Source organism: Lichenostomus cassidix, chromosome 1, assembly GCF_008360975.1.
Source record: "Lichenostomus cassidix isolate B80296 chromosome 1, HeHo_3.0, whole genome shotgun sequence".
Classification (NCBI taxonomy): Eukaryota; Metazoa; Chordata; class Aves; order Passeriformes; family Meliphagidae; genus Lichenostomus; species Lichenostomus cassidix.
This window is the reverse complement of record NC_139479.1, coordinates 2070708-2089273: the sequence shown is the minus strand read 5'-3', so window position 1 is coordinate 2089273 and position 18566 is coordinate 2070708. Positions and strand designations below refer to the sequence as shown.

The 18566-nt window shown below is 40.9% G+C and overlaps 2 protein-coding genes and 1 long non-coding RNA gene across 6 annotated transcripts in view; 2 read left to right on the top strand and 1 right to left on the bottom strand.

The window, feature by feature from the left end:
- Positions 1 to 18566, top strand: part of LOC146444049 (uncharacterized) — a 280352-nt gene that overhangs the window by 89636 nt on the left and 172150 nt on the right. The window lies entirely within an intron of this gene.
- The window catches only part of HLCS (holocarboxylase synthetase), a 120866-nt gene that overhangs the window by 73027 nt on the left and 29273 nt on the right, over positions 1 to 18566 (top strand). The gene's annotated exons all lie outside the window — the stretch shown is intronic.
- On the bottom strand, positions 4512 to 5197 carry LOC146444057 (uncharacterized). Its single transcript, XR_014849738.1, has 3 exons — positions 5109 to 5197; positions 4962 to 5024; positions 4512 to 4639 (listed from the first exon to the last, which is right to left on the bottom strand). It is a non-coding gene; the product is annotated as an uncharacterized LOC146444057 (long non-coding RNA).

Below are 18566 nucleotides of genomic sequence, written 5' to 3'. Positions count from 1 at the left end.
CCGCAGAGGATTGATTCGGGGAAGGTCAGAGCGGTGCAGCCTCAGAAAATGGAAGAAAAGCTCCACTTAAAGCAGCTCATTTCAGTTCCCAGCCGTGGGCAGAGCTGCCTTTCCTTTGTGGCGCTCGGCCAGCTGGAGGGACTCGCCGCTGGGACAGAATACATCAAATGGTGGCGTTTGATGGGATCTGCAAGGAAGTGCAGCTAATTAAATTTACCTTCATTAACCAATTGCAGCTTGCAAATGGCACAGCTCTGCTTTGGGAACCTGCAGGGTGACAAAAAGATTCCTCCCTGCTTTTAAGAGCCGACGGAGCTGCGCAGGGAGGGAACGCGGTGTAATTCGATTTATTTTTTTGCTTGTAGAGCTTTGGGCGTTGCTAAAACAAAATAGATGCCCATGGAAAAAACCTGCCGTCGTGGGCCAGGCTGGTGTTGGAGCATTATGGATAAATCATGTGTTTTATTTGGAGCTACACAAAAGGGCAGGAGACTTCAGTGGGGAAATGTTATGGCGGGAGCCGGATAAGGACATCTCATAAAAAATAAAAAAGTGCTGCAAATATGGAGAAAGTGTCACTGGGTTGCAGCTGCACCTTGCTGAAATGATTCTTTTAATTCGAAGACAAATCTCTGATGGTTTGGCAATAGCTTTTGGTATTTAATAGGGCGGTGTGTTTGTATGGTTTCTAAAAGTTGAGCACAAAAATTGATTTTTTTTTTTTACTGGGTGGATTAGCTTAAAATATATACTGTCTACTTCATATTAAAATGCAAGAGAAGTTTTAATTATAATCCACTTTTTACTTGTAGATTCATTAAGCCAGCACAATTAAAAATATCAGGAAATTAAACATTTTATAGCAATTCACCTTTTCTACTTTAACTTTCATGAGTACAATATGCATATAAGGATTTTACAACAATAAAAAATTTGGATTCATATTTGGATTGTGAGAGTTCTAACTGTTTCAGATAGAATTTGTCCCTCAAAGCCTATAAATGTCTAAATTTGACTGCACTGCTCCCTGAAAGAGTAGTGAAGTCTTTTATGGAGTTCAGATGTGCTCTAATTTTGGAGGTTTTCCTGTCAGGAAACTTGCCTTATGTAGATAGAACCTTATGAATTCAACTGTATATATCTATAATTTGAATGTTTAATTTAAATGTAGGTGTTTGAGCTGTCAGGAGTGAATGGAGTGTCCATATTCACCTGACAGTATTTGGTCTGAATCTAATAATAGCTTAATTTGAAGGAAAAAAAAAAGAAATTATTGTTTAAAGCTGTTTCGGTTCATTATCTTTTGTGGCTCTGCTCCCAGGGAACAGGGACAGCAGGAGAGGGAACAGCCTCAGGCTGGGCCAGGGGAGGCTCAGCTTGGCCAGCAGCAGGAATTTCTGCATGGAAAGGGTGCTCAGGCCTTGGCAGGAGCTGCCCAGGGAGGTTTGCAGTCCCCAACCCTGCAGGTGTCCCAGGAAGGCCTGGCTGTGGCACTCAGTGCTCTGGGCTGGGGACAAGGTGCCCATTGGGCACAGCTGGGAGTCAGTGACCTTGGAAATCTCTTCCAGCCCCAGGGATTCTGTGATTCTGTGACTGAGCCTAAAGAAAAGCAAAATGTTTTGAAGATAAATTAAGGATAGCATAGCGAATTAGTTTGTAATGTTGTGACAGTTTGGAGCTGTCATGGCCTCTGTGTTTGAGTCACAGCAGACAGAAAAAGGCAGAACCTCTTGTTAGACCATGAATCTTGAACTTCTCAGCCTTGGCTCCCTTGATCCTATCTCCCTCCCCATTTCTGGCTGATGGCTTCTGGCATTCTGCAGTTTTAGGGTTCTAAATGTCCTTTTGTGTTGGCTGTTAAGCAGCTTTTTCTCACCTCTCAATTCATCATCTTCAACTCTTCTTGTTTTGCAGCTTGAAGTCTCTTTAGGGTGAACATAATTGAATAAAACAATTATAATAAACATATATAATAAAACAATTATACTCATTATTATTAATAATAATGAGTTATCATCAGAAAAACTGCTTATTCCTGGAGCAGCCTGGGACAGTGGAAGGAGTCCCTGCCCATGGAAGTGGATGAGCTTTAATGTCCCTTCCAACCCAAACCATTTTGGGATTTTGGGACTGTCAGACTGTCAGCTTTCAAGGAGACATGAGGGATTCCTAACGAGCATTGTGTGCACATAAAGTTTACCTTTTCCGATGACAGAGTATATAAAGACATAAAAGTTGCTCCTTAAATGCAATAAAATCGCTGCACAGATGAGTTCATGGGAAAGCAATCCATCCAGGGCTGTTATATGGAAAGACAGTGCCTTTGATGTAGGAAGGAATTAAAATTTCTGCCTGCAGAAGGAATGAACCTTTCAGCAGTCAGAGCAGAACCTGATCCTTTAACCATGGTGTTGCCACTGGACAACAAGGTTTAGTATGGAAATTTTCCTTCAGAGCTTTTTTATTGTGTTTTTTTCCACGACATATTATTGAAGAAAAAAAATATCTCTGAATTTTGGAGAGAATTTTGATAGCCATGTAGCCACACTGAGTTTGCCCACTGGCTGTGAAGAGCTGCTGGTTTTGTGTTGGTTTTGTCATCATCCCTTCTGGTAGAAATTCACTGATGAGCTGAGGCTGTAATTATTATTTAACGTGGCATTCTGACTGTGACAAGTGCTGTCTGTGCCAAGTGCAGCAGGATGCTCTAACCCAGGCCATGACATGGAGTGCCACAGTTTCATCTGGAATGCTTTTTTGGAATAGAAAAGGTACTTTTTTCAATCCTCTCCGTGAGCTCTGGGCTGTATTTCTGATGTCTGCCACTCCAGCCAGAGTCTGACTTTTTCCTTCTGCAATTCCTTGTGCAGAAATCTTGTTTTAAGTCTATTCTTTCTTTTAACACTCCCAGGTTGTGGAATATCCCTTCTTTTAGCCTGGATCCAGCTGTTTCCCATGGCAGCAGGAATTCCTGGTTGTGTTGGGAGACTGGAATCGCCTCCTTCCCAAAACCAACAGATGGCTTCAAGATACCTTTCACTGAGGCTTGGAGCACTTAGCAGTCGGTGATTTTGGGAAAAAGGGTGTGTTTGAGGGAATTTGAAGCTCACTGTGACACCTAATTGTGCTCCAAACTGGAGGCCTGAGATTCAGGGTGTAGCTTTCTCACCCTCCATCCAGAAAAGGATGAGGAGTCATAACAAATAGGAGATGTTCCCTAAAACTGGTGGAAAGTGGAAAGGGTATGAATGGAAGTTGCTTGTTAAAAGGTGATTTGTGTGCAATCTTAAACTGCAGTTACTCAGGATTACTATAATTATATATATATATATATATATGTAAAATATAATTATAATTACTATATTCCATAAACTGAGGAAGTTTATGGAGAAACTAAGGTAAAAGTGGAGTTTAGTTTGGGATATGAATGGGAGAGAGAGCAGCTTCTTAATTCAGTGGAAAACCTTGGACTGAAGGATGAATATTGTGATTAATTTGGATGCTCTCTACATACACTGACCCCTGAAGGAGGCATCCTTAGTCTTAGCTTAGGGTGAATGTTGGGTTACTTTTCTGAGGTAAAAAATCATCTTGGAATGAAAAAATTGAATAATAACTGAGGATGTTTTTTATTAACTTTTCAGTCCTATAGTTTACATTTCATGTCCATGTGCCCAAGTATTTGTTTCTGGGGGTATTTGCCATGCCAGTGAAACACATGTAAAGATGTCCTTCCTCAGGCACTTGATGAAAATATTTCCTTACTGTTCTTATTTTAATTTCTTTTTAAAGCAAGCAAATACCTTTTGCCCTCTCTCAGATTCTTCTAAGAGAGCTACCTTGAAATTAAGGCTTCATACAAGATGTAAGTAAAGGCAGGGAGTGGGAGGAGAGAGAGAAATACAAGGACTGGATTGTTTTTAAATGCATTTTATAAGTGAGGGAAATGATTGTTTCCATTCATCACAGCCTTTTCACATTTTTTTGTCATATCTGATTGATAGTGTCTAGAACAGAAGGGTGCACTCAAGCACTTTGCATAGGTAATTATTTCTGTATGTGGTTATTTCTAATTGCTGCTTAATTAGAAATGGAGGAATAGGGAATAGGGAAGTGATTATCAGGAGCAGGGCAGGGATTGTCCCTCTGTGCTGAGGTCCTTCCAGGGCTGTGTCCAGTTCTGGTCCTGCAGGAGAGACCTGGAGGGGCTGCAGAGTGTCCAGGGCAGGGAACAGAGCTGGGAAGGAGCTGGAGAGTCAGGATTTTCTATCAGGAGGAATTTCTGCATGGAAAGGGTGCTCAGGCCTTGGCAGGAGCTGCCCAGGGAGGTTTGCAGTCCCCATCCCTGCAGGTGTCCCAGGAAGGCCTGGCTGTGGCACTCAGTGCTCTGGGCTGGGGACAAGGTGCCCATTGGGCACAGCTGGGACTCAGTCACCTTGGAAATCTTTTCCAACCTCAGACATCCTAAGATAAGAGCCAATAGCAATATAAATATTTAAAAATATCAGTGATTATTCTGTCATCTCCATAAGCTTCGGTCCTCAGCAGCCAAGTTCAGACAGGTGCTGCCATTGCTCTTCCAAAGTGCTTCATGCCAAGTCTTCAGGGAACCTCTCTCCAGGTGGAAAGCCATGGTCACCTGCAGGAATGGCAGCAGAGGAGCAGGAATTTATCAGCCAGGGCTGGACAAAGAAATTCCTCCCTGGCAGGGTGGGGAGGCCCTGGGATGGAATTCCCAGAGAAGCTGTGGCTGCCCCTGGATCCCTGGCAGTGTCCAAGGCCAGGTTGGACATTGGGCTTGGAGCAGCCTGAATGGATGTGGGTTGTATTTTATTTGTGTGTTTTACAGGATAACCAGTGCTGTTGGTGCATGTGGAACGTTCCTTTTGAATATTCCAAAGCTGCCCTGCTGAACGCATCCCAAAGATTTAGCAACAGAGCATCAAATCAGTTCTACTAACCTGCTTTTCCTCACAAAACCTGCTTCATCCTCAGCCTTTGTTGTGAAATCTTCCCTTTGTAGCCTGATAGCCGAATAATATTTATTGATTTTCGAGAGCTCCGAGAGCCGAATTATATTTCAGCTCGCCTAATAAGATAATTCTTACCGAATTACTCGCTAATAATTCTGATTCTCAGCCCTCCCCCGCGACTCTCAGCCCTGCTCACACACTCCCCAGCCGCGTTATCAACCCCCAGCACAGAGAATTAAGCCAATGCAAGAGTATACTCTGGTTTTTAAGCAGAGGTCACGAATCGCCTCCCTCCCCTCGGTCGCCACCCGCCTTCTCATTACTCTTCATTTGCGCGCCGGGAGGACTTGGGGGAGCCAGCTGAGCCCCCCGGCTGCTCTCATCACCAGTTAATTTCTGCAGGAGGTGCTGCTGGCATGAACAAGTGCAGGAGGTTCCGCGGCGCTCCTGCCAAACGCCGAGAGCTCTTAATTAGCGGCGCCGGTCAATCAGGCTGCTTAACGCGGCGCGGAGCCGAGCGGGTCATGTTCCTTCCCCAGCACCCAGCCCAAATATTGGGATTTTCAAACACATCCTTGCCTTTTCCAGAGGCAGTGAGATTTCTGGGCAGGTTGCACTGGAAATTGGGAATTTTTGGGGAGGACGTGGGGATTTCTTCGCGGAGGGAAAATATTTTCCGTCGTGGTGAATATGAAAATCGGTGGAGTTTGTGTGGTCTGGAGGGGTTGTGCTGGGCTCCAGTTGGTTTGTAGGTTTTCTTGGCTGCAAAACCAAGAGCAGAGGCCAGGGATGCTGTGCAGTGCATCCTTTGTTCTGCTGGCTGGGATGTTTGGATGTTTCACTGCTGGTGATCCACCAGGAGCATCTTGGAGGTTTTTGGGAGATGCCCTGGAGTCCTCCAGTTGTAACACAGAGCTCAAGATGTCAAGTGCAAGCTGAGAAATCCCTTTAAAAGTTACTTATTACCATATATCACTTCCATATGAATTACTGGATGGAATCACAGGTGCTAGAAGTGTTTTGCAGGTTGAGGATAAATGGCACATGCACAAAACTCCCAAATTAAAGAGTGTTTTGTTGTATGACCAACTCTGAGTGGTCTAATGAATAGATTTTGAATTTTTGAAAGAAAGACACAGCAAATGCCAGACTGTCAGAAATAAGAGTTTCGAGAAAACTGACCACTTGATCCAGTGAAACTGCTTGTTTGCCCTTTTGAGTAACAATCAGGAGTCAAAATAAAAATAAATAAACAAGCAAACAAACAAAGTTAGGCCTGAGACAGATCCAAAGCATTCCTATATTTTTGTTTATATTCATTATTTACATTTCTCTTCGGTTTATATTGATTATTTCAATTGATGGTCCTTCCTCTGTAAGGATTTTTATTAATAACTTGGGGGACATTTGAATTTTTTATTTTTCATTCACTTCTTTTCCATCTTAGTGTTTGAAAATTGAAAATCAACATACATGACTGATGAATGCTCATTACCAATAAAAAAGGGGAGAAAATGCTGAGGCTACATCTTAAGGTGTCAGTTTTACACCGAAAAATATCTCTACCCTCTAAAAAATTAATTTTTAGTTGAAATGTATTTGGAGTTATGAATGTGGGGAGAAAGTTTTTGGGTTTTTGGCTTTCTGGGAAGTCTCTCATGCTGAGAAGACTCTTTGATTTGAAGGTGTAAATGGTTGCTGTTTACTACAGAAGTGTTGTTTTGCTTTTGTTTTATTTTTTAATTTAAAGCCTTGGGAGTTTAGGACACCTCTGTAAATTAGTGATCATCCAACTCTTTTATAAGCAGTTTAAATTAAAAGGACCTTTTCATGTATTTCCAGTGCAGATAGTTGTATATGCACAATCTACTTCTTCACTAGATCAGAAATAACTATTTTAAAAATAGTTTAGGTTTAAAAATAATTGGGCTGGGTTGGGTTTTATTTAAATAGTTGGGTTAATAGTTAATAGTTGGTTTAATTATTTAAATAATTAGGTTAATAGTTAATAGTTGGGTTTTATTTAAAAATAATTGGGTTCCATCCAAATGAAGTGAAATTTTGATATGAGCAGTTTTGGTCTTGTAGGAAGAAAAAAGGTTAATTGCCACAAGTCCCTTTTCCAAGATCTTTTCTTTGGTGGGAAAAACGTGGCCCAGAGAGCTTTCTTATATTGAAGATGTGTAGATGAAGAAGAGTTTGTTATATGCACTATTTTTACAGTCTTATTTCATCTAATAACATCTGTTGAATACAGGACTTTGAATTTGTCACTAAAAGCAAGAAGGAGTTCTATAAAAAGAATGTTATTTGTTTAGTTAAATTCATTTAAATGTTAAAAATGCCACCTTTCATTTTTAACTTTGCAGGTAGGATTGAATCCATGATATTTTTCTATTTATTTCATCACAGGATTTTAAGAAATCGGGGTTTTTTTCTTTTCACTTTTTGTGATTTGTGAGAATAAGTAGGTTTAAAGCAGACCAGGACACATTACTCAGGATTTCTTCATCAGCAAGAGCTGTAGATTTAAAATTGCCATTTTGTCTGATAGTACTTTTTTATAAGTTCAAATTCTGAGAAACAACGATTGGGAGGTGTAGGTGGAACTGCAAATAAACAATTTCACTGCTGAATTAATAAATTGTGTAAATCATTACATTTAAACCATCCTTTTAGTTACATCTACATAAGTCTTAAAACAATGATGTTCATTTTGCTCACAGACTTTTCCTAATTGTCATTGTAGGCCAGGGCATGTAGGACATTTAAATCAGGATAATAATTCCTTGGAAAAACCAGAATTTCAGATGTCAAGCCCAAAAACTGAAGTCTAGATTCAGTGGGAGATAGCAGGAAAAAGATGGTAAATGTTGTACTGGTCAACTTCTCAGCCAAAACAGGGAAGGAGAAGGAAAATAAGCATTTGTAAGGTGCATTTTATGATATAAGTTAAAATTTTTATCAATTTACATGTAATATTTTGAGTATTGTGACTGGACGTATGTTGAGGTTTTGACCACTTTTGCTTCTTGAGGTCTTGAAAAGTCTCTTTTAGTTTCAAAGTCTTTCAGAAAAAATTACTCCTTGTTGGATTAACATGTACCTTTAAAAATTGACGTGCAAATTGCTTGATTTTTTTTTTTTCTCTTAAATAAAGCGAGATTTTGCATTTTTTTAAAAATGAATGAGAATATTCCTTAAATGCAAAGGGAACCAGACAGAAATTCTGTGTGGGACATGCCCACTGCCATCACCAAATGCACCCACCCTGCAATTTTGGAGAGGCAGAAAGGAGCTGCCCAGCTGGCATTCAGCCAGGAACGTGGTGGCATTGCTGTCCTGTAACACCAGCCACCAATTATTTCACAGCACAAAAATAGAATAATCTGTGTATTGCAGTGCACTTCAAAGGATGCTTGCACTGTCTCGTGCCCACCAGTCCCAAATAATGAAAACTTCAAGGCGCAAATATTTCTTCGCGATAAACCCCCTGTTAAATTCTCTCTGTCATTTCCCAGGCTGCAGGGAGATTTGAGCATTTTCTGCACATGTTTTTTTCATCAGCCCATCGGGGTTGGGTTGTGTGTGTTGGAAGGAAATAGCTTGGGTGGTTGCAGATGGTCTGAGCCTCGTGTGCGTCACTGCAGGCGGGAGGAGGCAGGAGAATTCTTTGAAACTGGATTTGGTGAGCGTCGCCTTTGAAAAAGGGCAAAGTGCCCTGGAAGGTCCCTGCTTGGGCTTTTCAGCTGGAAGGAAATAATTGAATATGTCATTAATATGAAATGAAATGAAATATTTCCTATTTCAGTGGAAGTGCCCTGGAAGTTCCCTGCTTGGGTTTTTCAGCTTGAAGGAAATGACTGAATATGTCATTAATATGAAATTAAATATTTCCTATTTCAATGGGAGTTTCACCAACTCCCATTTAAGGGTGGGAAGGCACCACAAAGCCAATCATTTCTTTTGTGCTTCTATATTGATAAAATACGTATTTTAGCTCAAGCTGTTTTGCTGGAATCAATTTTGGGTCTCCTCTGTGTGGATATGAGGTCTGGATATTGCGTGGGCATCACCTACTTGATGCCTGTGGTGGTGGGAAAATGAGAGATTTTCCAGAAAACTCCTTCCTAGAACAATTTTGCAGTCATTTGCACATCCACTGCTTGATTTATTTCTCTGGCACCTGAGTGTTTCCTCCCCCAGACCCTGGGTGTAGGATAAACATGGTTGTGACTACCTCAATCTCAGCCCATCCTGCTGTTTTCCCTGATTCTTAGAAATATTTGTTGCTGATCTGTATCATTTCTGGGATTAGAAATAATAATAGTAATAATAATAATAGTAATAATAATAATGATAATAATAATTATTCCAGGACCTAAATGGGCTCCAAGAAAGCTGGAGAGAGACAATTTCCAAGGGCTGGAGGGACAGGACAAGGGGGAATGGCTTTGAACTAAAAGGTTGGAGGATTAGATGGGATATTGGGAAGGAATTGTTCCCTGGCAGAGTGGGGAGGCCCTGGGATGGAATTCCCAGAGAAGCTGTGGCTGCCCCTGGATCCCTGGCAGTGTCCAAGGCCAGGTTGGACATTGGGGCTTGGAGCAGCCTGGGACAGTGGAAGGTGTCCCTGCTATGGCTGGGGTGGAATAGGATGGGATTTAAGGTTCTTTCCAACCCAAACTATTCCATAAATCCAGGGTTTTTTCCTACTTTTAGTCATCATCCTCTGTGGATTTTGAAGGGCTTTGCCAAGTTACCATTTAGCTTTCCAAGATTTCTTAGAAACACTGTAGAGAATTAGTAGTTTCCTCACACTGACATGGAGAAATAAAACCTCTGAAATAATGATTTTTGCTTTGGATCCTCCAAAGGCACATGAGAAGAGTTGTGTATGGGAAGATCTCATTCAGTCAGAGGGCTGAATAGCAAGAAGTCACTTTTTAAATCAAATGAATTTTATCTAAGAGTAGCAGATTGAAACCAAAAGGTTGAACCATTCCTTGCCTGCAAGCTTGAATCATGGAATCTCAGAATCCCAGAATGGTTTGGGTTGGAAGGACCTGAAATCTCATCCATGGCAGGGACACCTTCCACCATCCCAGGTTGCTCCAAGCCCTGTCCAGCCTGGCCTTGGACACTGCCAGGGATGGGGAAGATTCAAAACTACTTAAAAAATGGGACTTGGATCAAAATTTTTCATGTTATTCCCCCACCTTTAGTCACATAACATTTTTCTAATCAAGTGTGAACTGATACCGATACTTTATTTTATCCAACTTCCTGCTTTCTTCCATCATTAAAATAATAACAGAATACATCTATTATTTTCTCTGCTTCTGTAAGTGATGCTAACTCTGCCATTCCTGTGCCATCCTGATGGGATAGGCTCAGCCTTACTCCTGGGATCCAGGAATGCTCAGCCAGCACTGCAGAGTACCAGAAACTTAATCCCAGTTTTTCTGGGAAAGGAGCAGCCATGGGAACAGCTGCATGTCATGGCAAACTGCCTTCAGAGAGTGTTTTCACTGAGCTGCAAGACAAGCAAATCCATTCAAATATAGTCCAGGCAGTGTTGGTCAGCCGTGCAGAGAACTTCACAATATTATCATATTATAATATTATAATAACGTAACTCCTCTCAAGCCCTTCAGTTCGCAGTGTTAAACTGAATTATTAAAATTTTTTTCACTAGGAAAATCTTGTGGGATTTTATTGATGTTGGATTGACTTAATTTTGACTGCAAATATTTATTTGTAGCCAGAATGAGTTGATTTTTGTGTTTAATATTACATGCACCACTTGGACTTGGACACTCCTCTCAGTGTCTGTTCTACCTGGAAAGAAAATATATTTGCTTAATGAACAGGGAAATCAAGCATTTTTCTGCTGTCACATCTTATATTTTATGATCTCCTTTTTCAAATTCAGTCATGTTTTCTTTTTGGAAGTATCCTAAAAGCTAGTGAATGCAAGGAAATTCAATTAGAAGAACTCTTCAATAACAAAAATAACTGTTCATGTCCAAGGGAGAGATAGAATGTGATAAATAATCCAAGATGTATTTTATGTTAACTTCCAGGAAATTTTTTTGACAGTAGGGTTTAAAAATAGCATTTAAAATTGAGAACTTGACAATGCATTTCATTATTTTGGAAGCCACTTTGCCTTATGTGATACTGGAATCTAATAACATAAATTGGAGTATTAAATACAAGTTGGAACAATAAGAAGTTGAAGTAATATTATATGTAAGTTGGAATATTAAATTGGAATATATGTTTTACCCCTTGGAATATGTAATTTGAGGGAAGGAGGTTTTTTTACTATTAGAAAGATTGTATAGTAGCTTTTAAAAATGGACACTCAAATACAGAATTTATTTAAAAATAGAAATACACTCAGAGGCAACAATCAAATATAAGTTGACAATACCCAACCATTCAGTTGGTGCATTAAATGTGAAGGGTTTGGTTGATTAAAAAACTAGATTTTTTTAGCTGCTGAAGCACTGAGGATTCCCAGGGAGTGTCAAGCTGTAACTGTGTGGATTTCCAGGGTGAGAGTTACACTCTTGTTGCACTTGGCTTGTGCCACTTTGTTCTCAGCTTTCAGCGTCTGCAGAGGGAAAACCCCAGCGGAGAGTGAAGTTCTCAAGTTGGCAGGGCATTGATCCTGGAATCTGATTGATCCTGGCTGGGTCTGATTTGGGGATAAATGTGCCATTTTTGGCTGCCTGAGAGGATGTGATGTGGGAAGGAGTCAGAGCTGAGCCCTCGGTGTGTCTCTTGCCTTTGGGATCTGAACTTGGTCATGGCGAGACCCCATGGGCTGGGTGATGGGAAATTGGATTGGGTGATGGGAAATTCATTTCTTGGGGTTAAAAGTCAGTTCTTGGAGTCTGTGCTGTATGTGGAGAAGGGAATGGAGATGGGGAGAGGCTGGAAAACATCTTGTCCTGGGAGGGGAAGCTGAAGGAGCTGGGAGAGGAGCTCAGTGTGGAGCAGAGGAGCTCAGGGGAACCTCATTGCTCTGCACAATTCTGACAGGAGGGGCAGTGAGGGGGTCAGGCTGTGCTGAGTGTCCCAAGGGAAAGGAGGAGAGGAAATGGCCTGAAATTGCACCTGGGGAGGCTCAGGTTGGAGACTGGGAAAGAAAATTTCCCTCACAGAGTGGTGAGGCCTTGGGATGAGCTGCCCAGGGAGGTTTGCAGTCCCTGTCTCTGGCAGTGTTCAGGAGGAGTCTGGATGTGGCCCTTGGGGACATGGTTTGGGGTGATGCTGGGGTGACAATGGCACTGGCTGATCCTGAATGTCCCTTCCCACCCTGATGACTCTGGGATTCTGCCAATACGAGTGGGAATTTTGTGTGCAGGATAGAATTGTTTTCCCGTGATGGATGGAGTGCACAGATAAAAAAAATCTGCTGTGATTGTTGTATTTTACCTGCACTTGGCCTTTGAATTCCTCTTATTGAGTCATTTGAACCACCCCAGCATTGCCTCAGAGGTCACCAGGAGTTACACAGACACCAAATGAAGGTTGCTGACCCAGAGTTTACAAATTGTGAATGAAGAAAAGACCCACAGGGACAGGATGAGTGTGGATGTTGGATAGAATGACAGCAAAAATTACTCTGGATGTTGGATAGAATGACAGCAAAAAGGGAACACGAGGAGCTTGTGTTTGCTGCAGTGGAGAGGTTATCCCATAAAACAAGGGTGAGAGGAAAATCAATTTTACAGGTTTGTTCTGGATGGAGAGGAGCACAGTGTTCTGTTAGGTTAGTCTGATGTCCGTGGTTGAAAAGTCAGAATTATTTATGGAGTACTTGTAGAAAAAGACATTTAAGAGAAAAAAATATGTGAAAGGAAAAGTATTTCCTTGCATTTTTCCTGCTCAGTTATATTCAAGGTGGAGGAGACAGACAGCTGCAAATAGCTGACATTTACAACAGCAACTTTATTAATTCTGTGAAGAGTTGCTTGTTAAAATTCTCTTTGTGGAGAAAAGGAAAGATGATAATTTTTTTTTTCTTCAGTGATCTCTCCCCTTGCAGATGCTTAACTCCTTCATGTCACAGCTGAAGGGTTTCAATGGCATCCTTAAATCTGAGATCTTCAATCTCAGATCTGCTTCTAGGTCAGACTGCTGAGCTTTCAGATCTGCCACTGCTTCAGCAGAACTCAGTCATTTCCATTAATAATTTGGATGGCAGAATTGAGGGTTTCTTTATCAAAAAGTACATTCAGTAGGGAGAATCTGTAAAATTGTAAAAAGGTGGGTTTAACACTCAAAGCTTGATGAATTAAAGTGTGGCTTGAAATAAAAATGTTGCAGCTCTTTGAGGGAAAATGCAACAGTAATAGTCTAATGGAAATGGTTAAATGGGGAGAAGGTGGTTAAATAGCAATTTTCATGAGAAGTTCTGGAAGTCTGAGTGAGCAATTCAGTGCAGGTTAAAAATAAACTCCTCTTGTAACCAAGGAGGTGAGGACTGACATTGAAATTCATACAAAAGTGCTTCGAAATGTGCTAAAAATGTCCAGGATAATCCTTCCAGTTCTACTCCACACTGAGAGGGCTTAACTGGAGTTATTGGCCCAATTTCCAGCGCCAGGCTTCAAAAAGTGTGGATTTGCTGGGCACAGCACAGAGCAGGGAAAAGGGAATAGCTCAGGGTGAGGAAACATGATTCCTTAGATGGGGAGAGTGGGATGGCAAAGAATTGTGTTTCTTTCATCAAAAGAAGACAAGAACTTTTACTTTCTTCAAGGTAAAAAAAGCTTTTACTCAAGTGCATGGTGTACAGGAAGAAAATGAATGAGTATTTCTGCATTTTCAGTGAGTGTGGAACAAGATTTTCCCTGTGAAAACCAACTTAAAACACCACCTCACAACGCCTGGTTTGTTAGAATAGTGTTGGTAAAATGAGAAAATTTAGTTTCTCAGTCTGCATCTTCCTTTCACTTTACAGCTGAAGAATGCACCAAAAAAAAAAAAAATAGGTGAAGGAGGACCCAGAGATCTGTCAGGAGGTTCAGAAATTAATTTCTGATTTCAAATATTATTCCATGAGTATTGATTCCTCCTTGTCCTGTCCCTGCAGCCCTTGGCAATTGTCTCTCTCCATGTTTCCTGCAGCTCCTTCAGGCACCAAAAGGCCACAATGAGGTCACCCCAAAGCTTCTCCTCTCCAGAAAATATCCCAATTTTTTCAGCCTTTCCTAAACCTAAAAATAGATCATTACCTAGATATAGAATGGATATAGAATTAGAATTTTCCATGCTTTTTGTCAGTCATTTGGAAGCAGTTCCTGGGTCTGATGAGGTAATGCAAGAATCAAAGGCATTTTTTCTTTGATGCTCTTTGGGATATTCAGAGTTCATCCCCTCAACATGCAGATGTCATTGAGCAGAAAAGCATCAGGATGCCAAAATCCAAGATAAATTTACCTTCCAACCCAAACCTTCTGTGATTCTGTGGTGATCCATTCACCACCTCTCAGGATAAGAGGGATTTGTCCATATTTTTATTGTTCCAAACTGGGCATTTCTCAACCTGTTTGGAGTAGAAACTTATAGCTTTTCTTGCTTGTGAAGAATTTGAAGCAACAAGGTTACCTGGGGACCTTTGGTGTTATTTTGGGGGCTTTTTTTTGCACACCCTGAGAAAGGAAATCCCCTGTTTGGGGATCTGAGAATCAGCTCCATTTCATGTTGGGTCAGTGGTTAAAATCCACATTATGATATTCCTGGAGCCTGCAGAGGATGCTTTGGCCAGCAGAAAGCAACTTCCTCCCTTTGAAATCCATTCCCAATCAGCCATGAGATGAACTCTTGCAGTTTGCCTTCAAGCTGGCACAGCCCACCAGTGAGGGGCTTTCAAAAGGTTTAGCAACAGATTTGGAAACAGAACTTTTCTGTTCTTTATTCTTTGTTTTTTTGATGCTTTTGAATGTTGGAGAAAAGCGCTGCGGGGCTTTAGTACTGAATTTAGAAATCTTGTGGTTTCTCTTGGCACAGCAAAGGGTAAAACTCTGGTATTTGATGAGAACATCTTTTTATGGTGTTTTAATTATCAGACACATGAAGGCAGAGCCAGCTGAGCTCAGCTATTGTGTTGATTGCCTTTTTTTTTTTAATTCGCCATGAAAAATGCAATAATTTTTCTGGATTCTTATCTCTACCATGATCTGCAACTCGAAATCAGGAAAAAAAAAAAGCTGGAGTATCATCTGTTCTTTTTTCACCAGAAGTCACAGGGAAATCCTATTTAGGGATGCTGAATTGAAATGTTCACTTAAGTGTTTTAAGAGAAAAATGACATTATTCCAGATTATTAATTCCTCCTCTTAGAGAACAGCAGCTTTTCTGAATCTCTTTTCTTTGAAGAATTATACATATGGTAAATATCCCATCAGGTCTAATAATGCCTTTAAAAAATAATATTCTGAACTTTACTTGAAAAACAAACTGTGGCAAATGATGGCAACAACTTCAGAGCTCAGTTGCCATTTTTTGAGAATTTATTTTAAAACCAGCTCTCATTGAAACACTTTGAAGAGAAAAAATACCTTTTCTCCCCCAAGCTGGCATTACATTTTTCCATGTGTCAATCTCTTTCATGATAATTTATATTTACATTATAAATTTCTCAGTGTTTCGTATCTACTTTTTTATTAAAGGAGGAGAAAAAAACTTGGTATTCTGTCAGTGGGAGTTTTTCAATTTAATTCTGCCCTTACTGACAGCGAAGGAATGGGGTGTTTTGATTGCTTTTGCACGGCAAAATGTTAATAATAATAATTTTTTTTTTTCCCAAAGATTTCATGCATCACCATTCTTAATGGAAAAAAAGCCATGAGAGTGAAATAATTGGGCTTCACCTGCCAATTTCTGAAGGCACAGTTGTAGCACCTGGGCAAAATTAGGAAGATTTGATTGAGTGCCAAGTAATGTGTCCAATAACCACCTTCAGGATGATGTTTGTACCATACATGTCCCAAAAAATCAGAATATGAACCAGCATTTCCAAGTTGTTCTGTGGGTGTTTTGCAAGGAAATGGTGAGAGATGAGAATCTGGAAATTGAGACTCACTTGTTTGACCAAGGAAAACAGAGGTAATGGAGAAATTCGCCTGAAATTTTAGTTAATTGTCTTTCATGTGACAAATATTTTTCACAGAGTCTTAAACTAACTGAGAGGACCACAAGAAATGTCAGTGTAAAAACTGCTGCTTGTTGTTTTAGTGCAGGAAAACTGTTGTGTGTGACTTTAGGAAGAGAAGAAAATTAAAACTGTTTTTCAGTTAGCTTTGGATTAGAAATACTGGGAATTTGCTGCATCCTTAGGTCTCCATAAGCCACTTAAATGTGAGGCACTGTGGATGTTGCAGGCATAAAAGAAAAGAAATTAAAGCAAATTGTGGAAGAAAATGAAAAGGCTCTTAGAGGAGTCTCTTAACTGTAAATTACTTCTGTGATTTTAAATATTGATGAAACTTTCAATAGTAATTTTACGTATTGATTAAACTTTCAATAATAATAAGATAAAGGAAAACTGTTAATTTAAATAAGGAAAATAAGTGTAATTACCAAATTTTTAGGCTTTCTGCAGTTACTTAACAAGGAATGGATTTTTTTTTTTTTTTAATTTTTTCCCAGTTTTCAAAGCTCTGTGAAGGATCCTGGAAGGGCATCTCACACAATTCCTATTTTTGCTCATTTTAATTTCCACAACAAGTCCTGTGTCTTTTGTTCTACTAACCCTGTTTGAGTGGCTGTTTGGGAATAACTTCGTCACTTCTCTGGTCAAACGTGGCAACTGTTTAACACCCTCTGTGATTTAAGACAGGAAATGAAGTGATGTCTTAGTAAATTGCAGAGAAATTTTCATAAGGAAATGTAATTACCCAGACGAGAAACTGGCCAGGATATCACATTAAATTCGCTGTGTGTGCAAAAAGTTCTCAGTTGGCTTTTTTATCTGAGAGGCAACTAAGGATTATTGTATAAATTCACCATCACAATGTATTACTTTGGAGAGCCTCATGTTTGTGATGCCTCACACTGTGAATTAGTGAATCCAGTGCTGATTTAAAATAGATTTACTGAAGTGCTGTTAGTTCTTACTCTGATTTATGGGCTTGTTTTGAGGTTTCCCTCTGACAGTGACCAAACTTGAGCCTTTGTAAAGCATCACAGAATTATTGAATGGTTTAGGTTGGAAGAGACCTTTAAAAGCCACCCAGTGCCACCCCAGCCATGGCAGGGACACCTTCCACTGTCCCAGGCTGCTCCAAGCCCCAGTGTCCAAGCTGGCCTTGGACACTGCCAGGGATCCAGGGGCAGCCACAGCTTCTCTGGGAATTCCATCCCAGGGCCTCCCCACCCTGCCAGGGAACAATTCCTAATTCCCAAGATCCCATCTCTCCCTGCCCTCTGGCACTTTGCAGCCATTCCCTGTGTCCTGTCCCTGCAGCCCTTGGCAATTGTCTCTCTCCATGTTTCCTGCAGCTCCTTCAGGCACCAAAAGGCCACAATGAGGTCACCCCAAAGCTTCTCCTCTCCAGGCTGAACAATCCCAGCTCTGCCAGCCTTTCCTCCCAGCAGAGCTGCTCCATCCCTCTGCTCATCCTGCTGCCTCCTCTGCACTCTCTCCAGCAGCTCCAGCTCCTTGCTGTGCTGAGCCCCAGGGCTGGAGCAGCTCTGCAGGTGAACTCTCACCTGAGCACAGCAACACAATCCCAATCCCTCTCCTGCTGCTCTCTCCTCTTTGCATTCAGCCCAATGGGTTTCAGGGCTCCCAACACTCCTGTTCAGCTTTTCATCCATGAGAATTCCCAAATCCTTCTCCCCAAGGCTTCTCCCAAAAACCCTCTGTGGTTCTGAGAACAATCCCAAAAGCTGCTGTGAACTGAAGCAGATCCAAGGATGCTCCTTGGTTTTAATGTTGCCTCTGCCTCTTTCTGATGTCTCCAAATTTAGATCTGAAATCTCACCCTGAAATACTGAATTTTAAATGGCTGGCACCATTTCTGCTCCACTGCAGCACCCATCCAATTAACTCCAACTTAAGGAGGGAGACAGGAACAAAAACTCCACAGCCTGATATTAAATTACTTCCTTGATATATTTGGGAATTCACAAAAAGCCAGGAGCTTATTTAACAGCTTAGCATATATGATTTTCACAGCCCAGCTCATGATAGCTGCTCTTTCATCTATAAATTAAATGTTTAACAAAGCCATAATTAAAGACCTTCCCAGCAAAACTCTTCACTGGGGTGTCCTTTGCAGTGGACTTGGAAGCATCTTCAGCTGGAGCAATGGGAATTCTCCTGGACAGAGCTACGAGCTGCAGATAGAGATTAATTACAAGCAGAGCTTTCAGGATTTATTCCTCCTGCCCAAATCCTGCCAAAACCCTCCTGTGTTGCAGCAGAGAACTGGTTTTCCCTTGTGCTTGCTTACTGACGCTGCTGAAATGTGAATTTAAACAATACCTGTCTGTCTCTCCTGATCCCAGACACGATTATTAGGCTTCCATGCTAATTTCCCTGTTCAAAGTGCATTGAGGAGGCAGAAA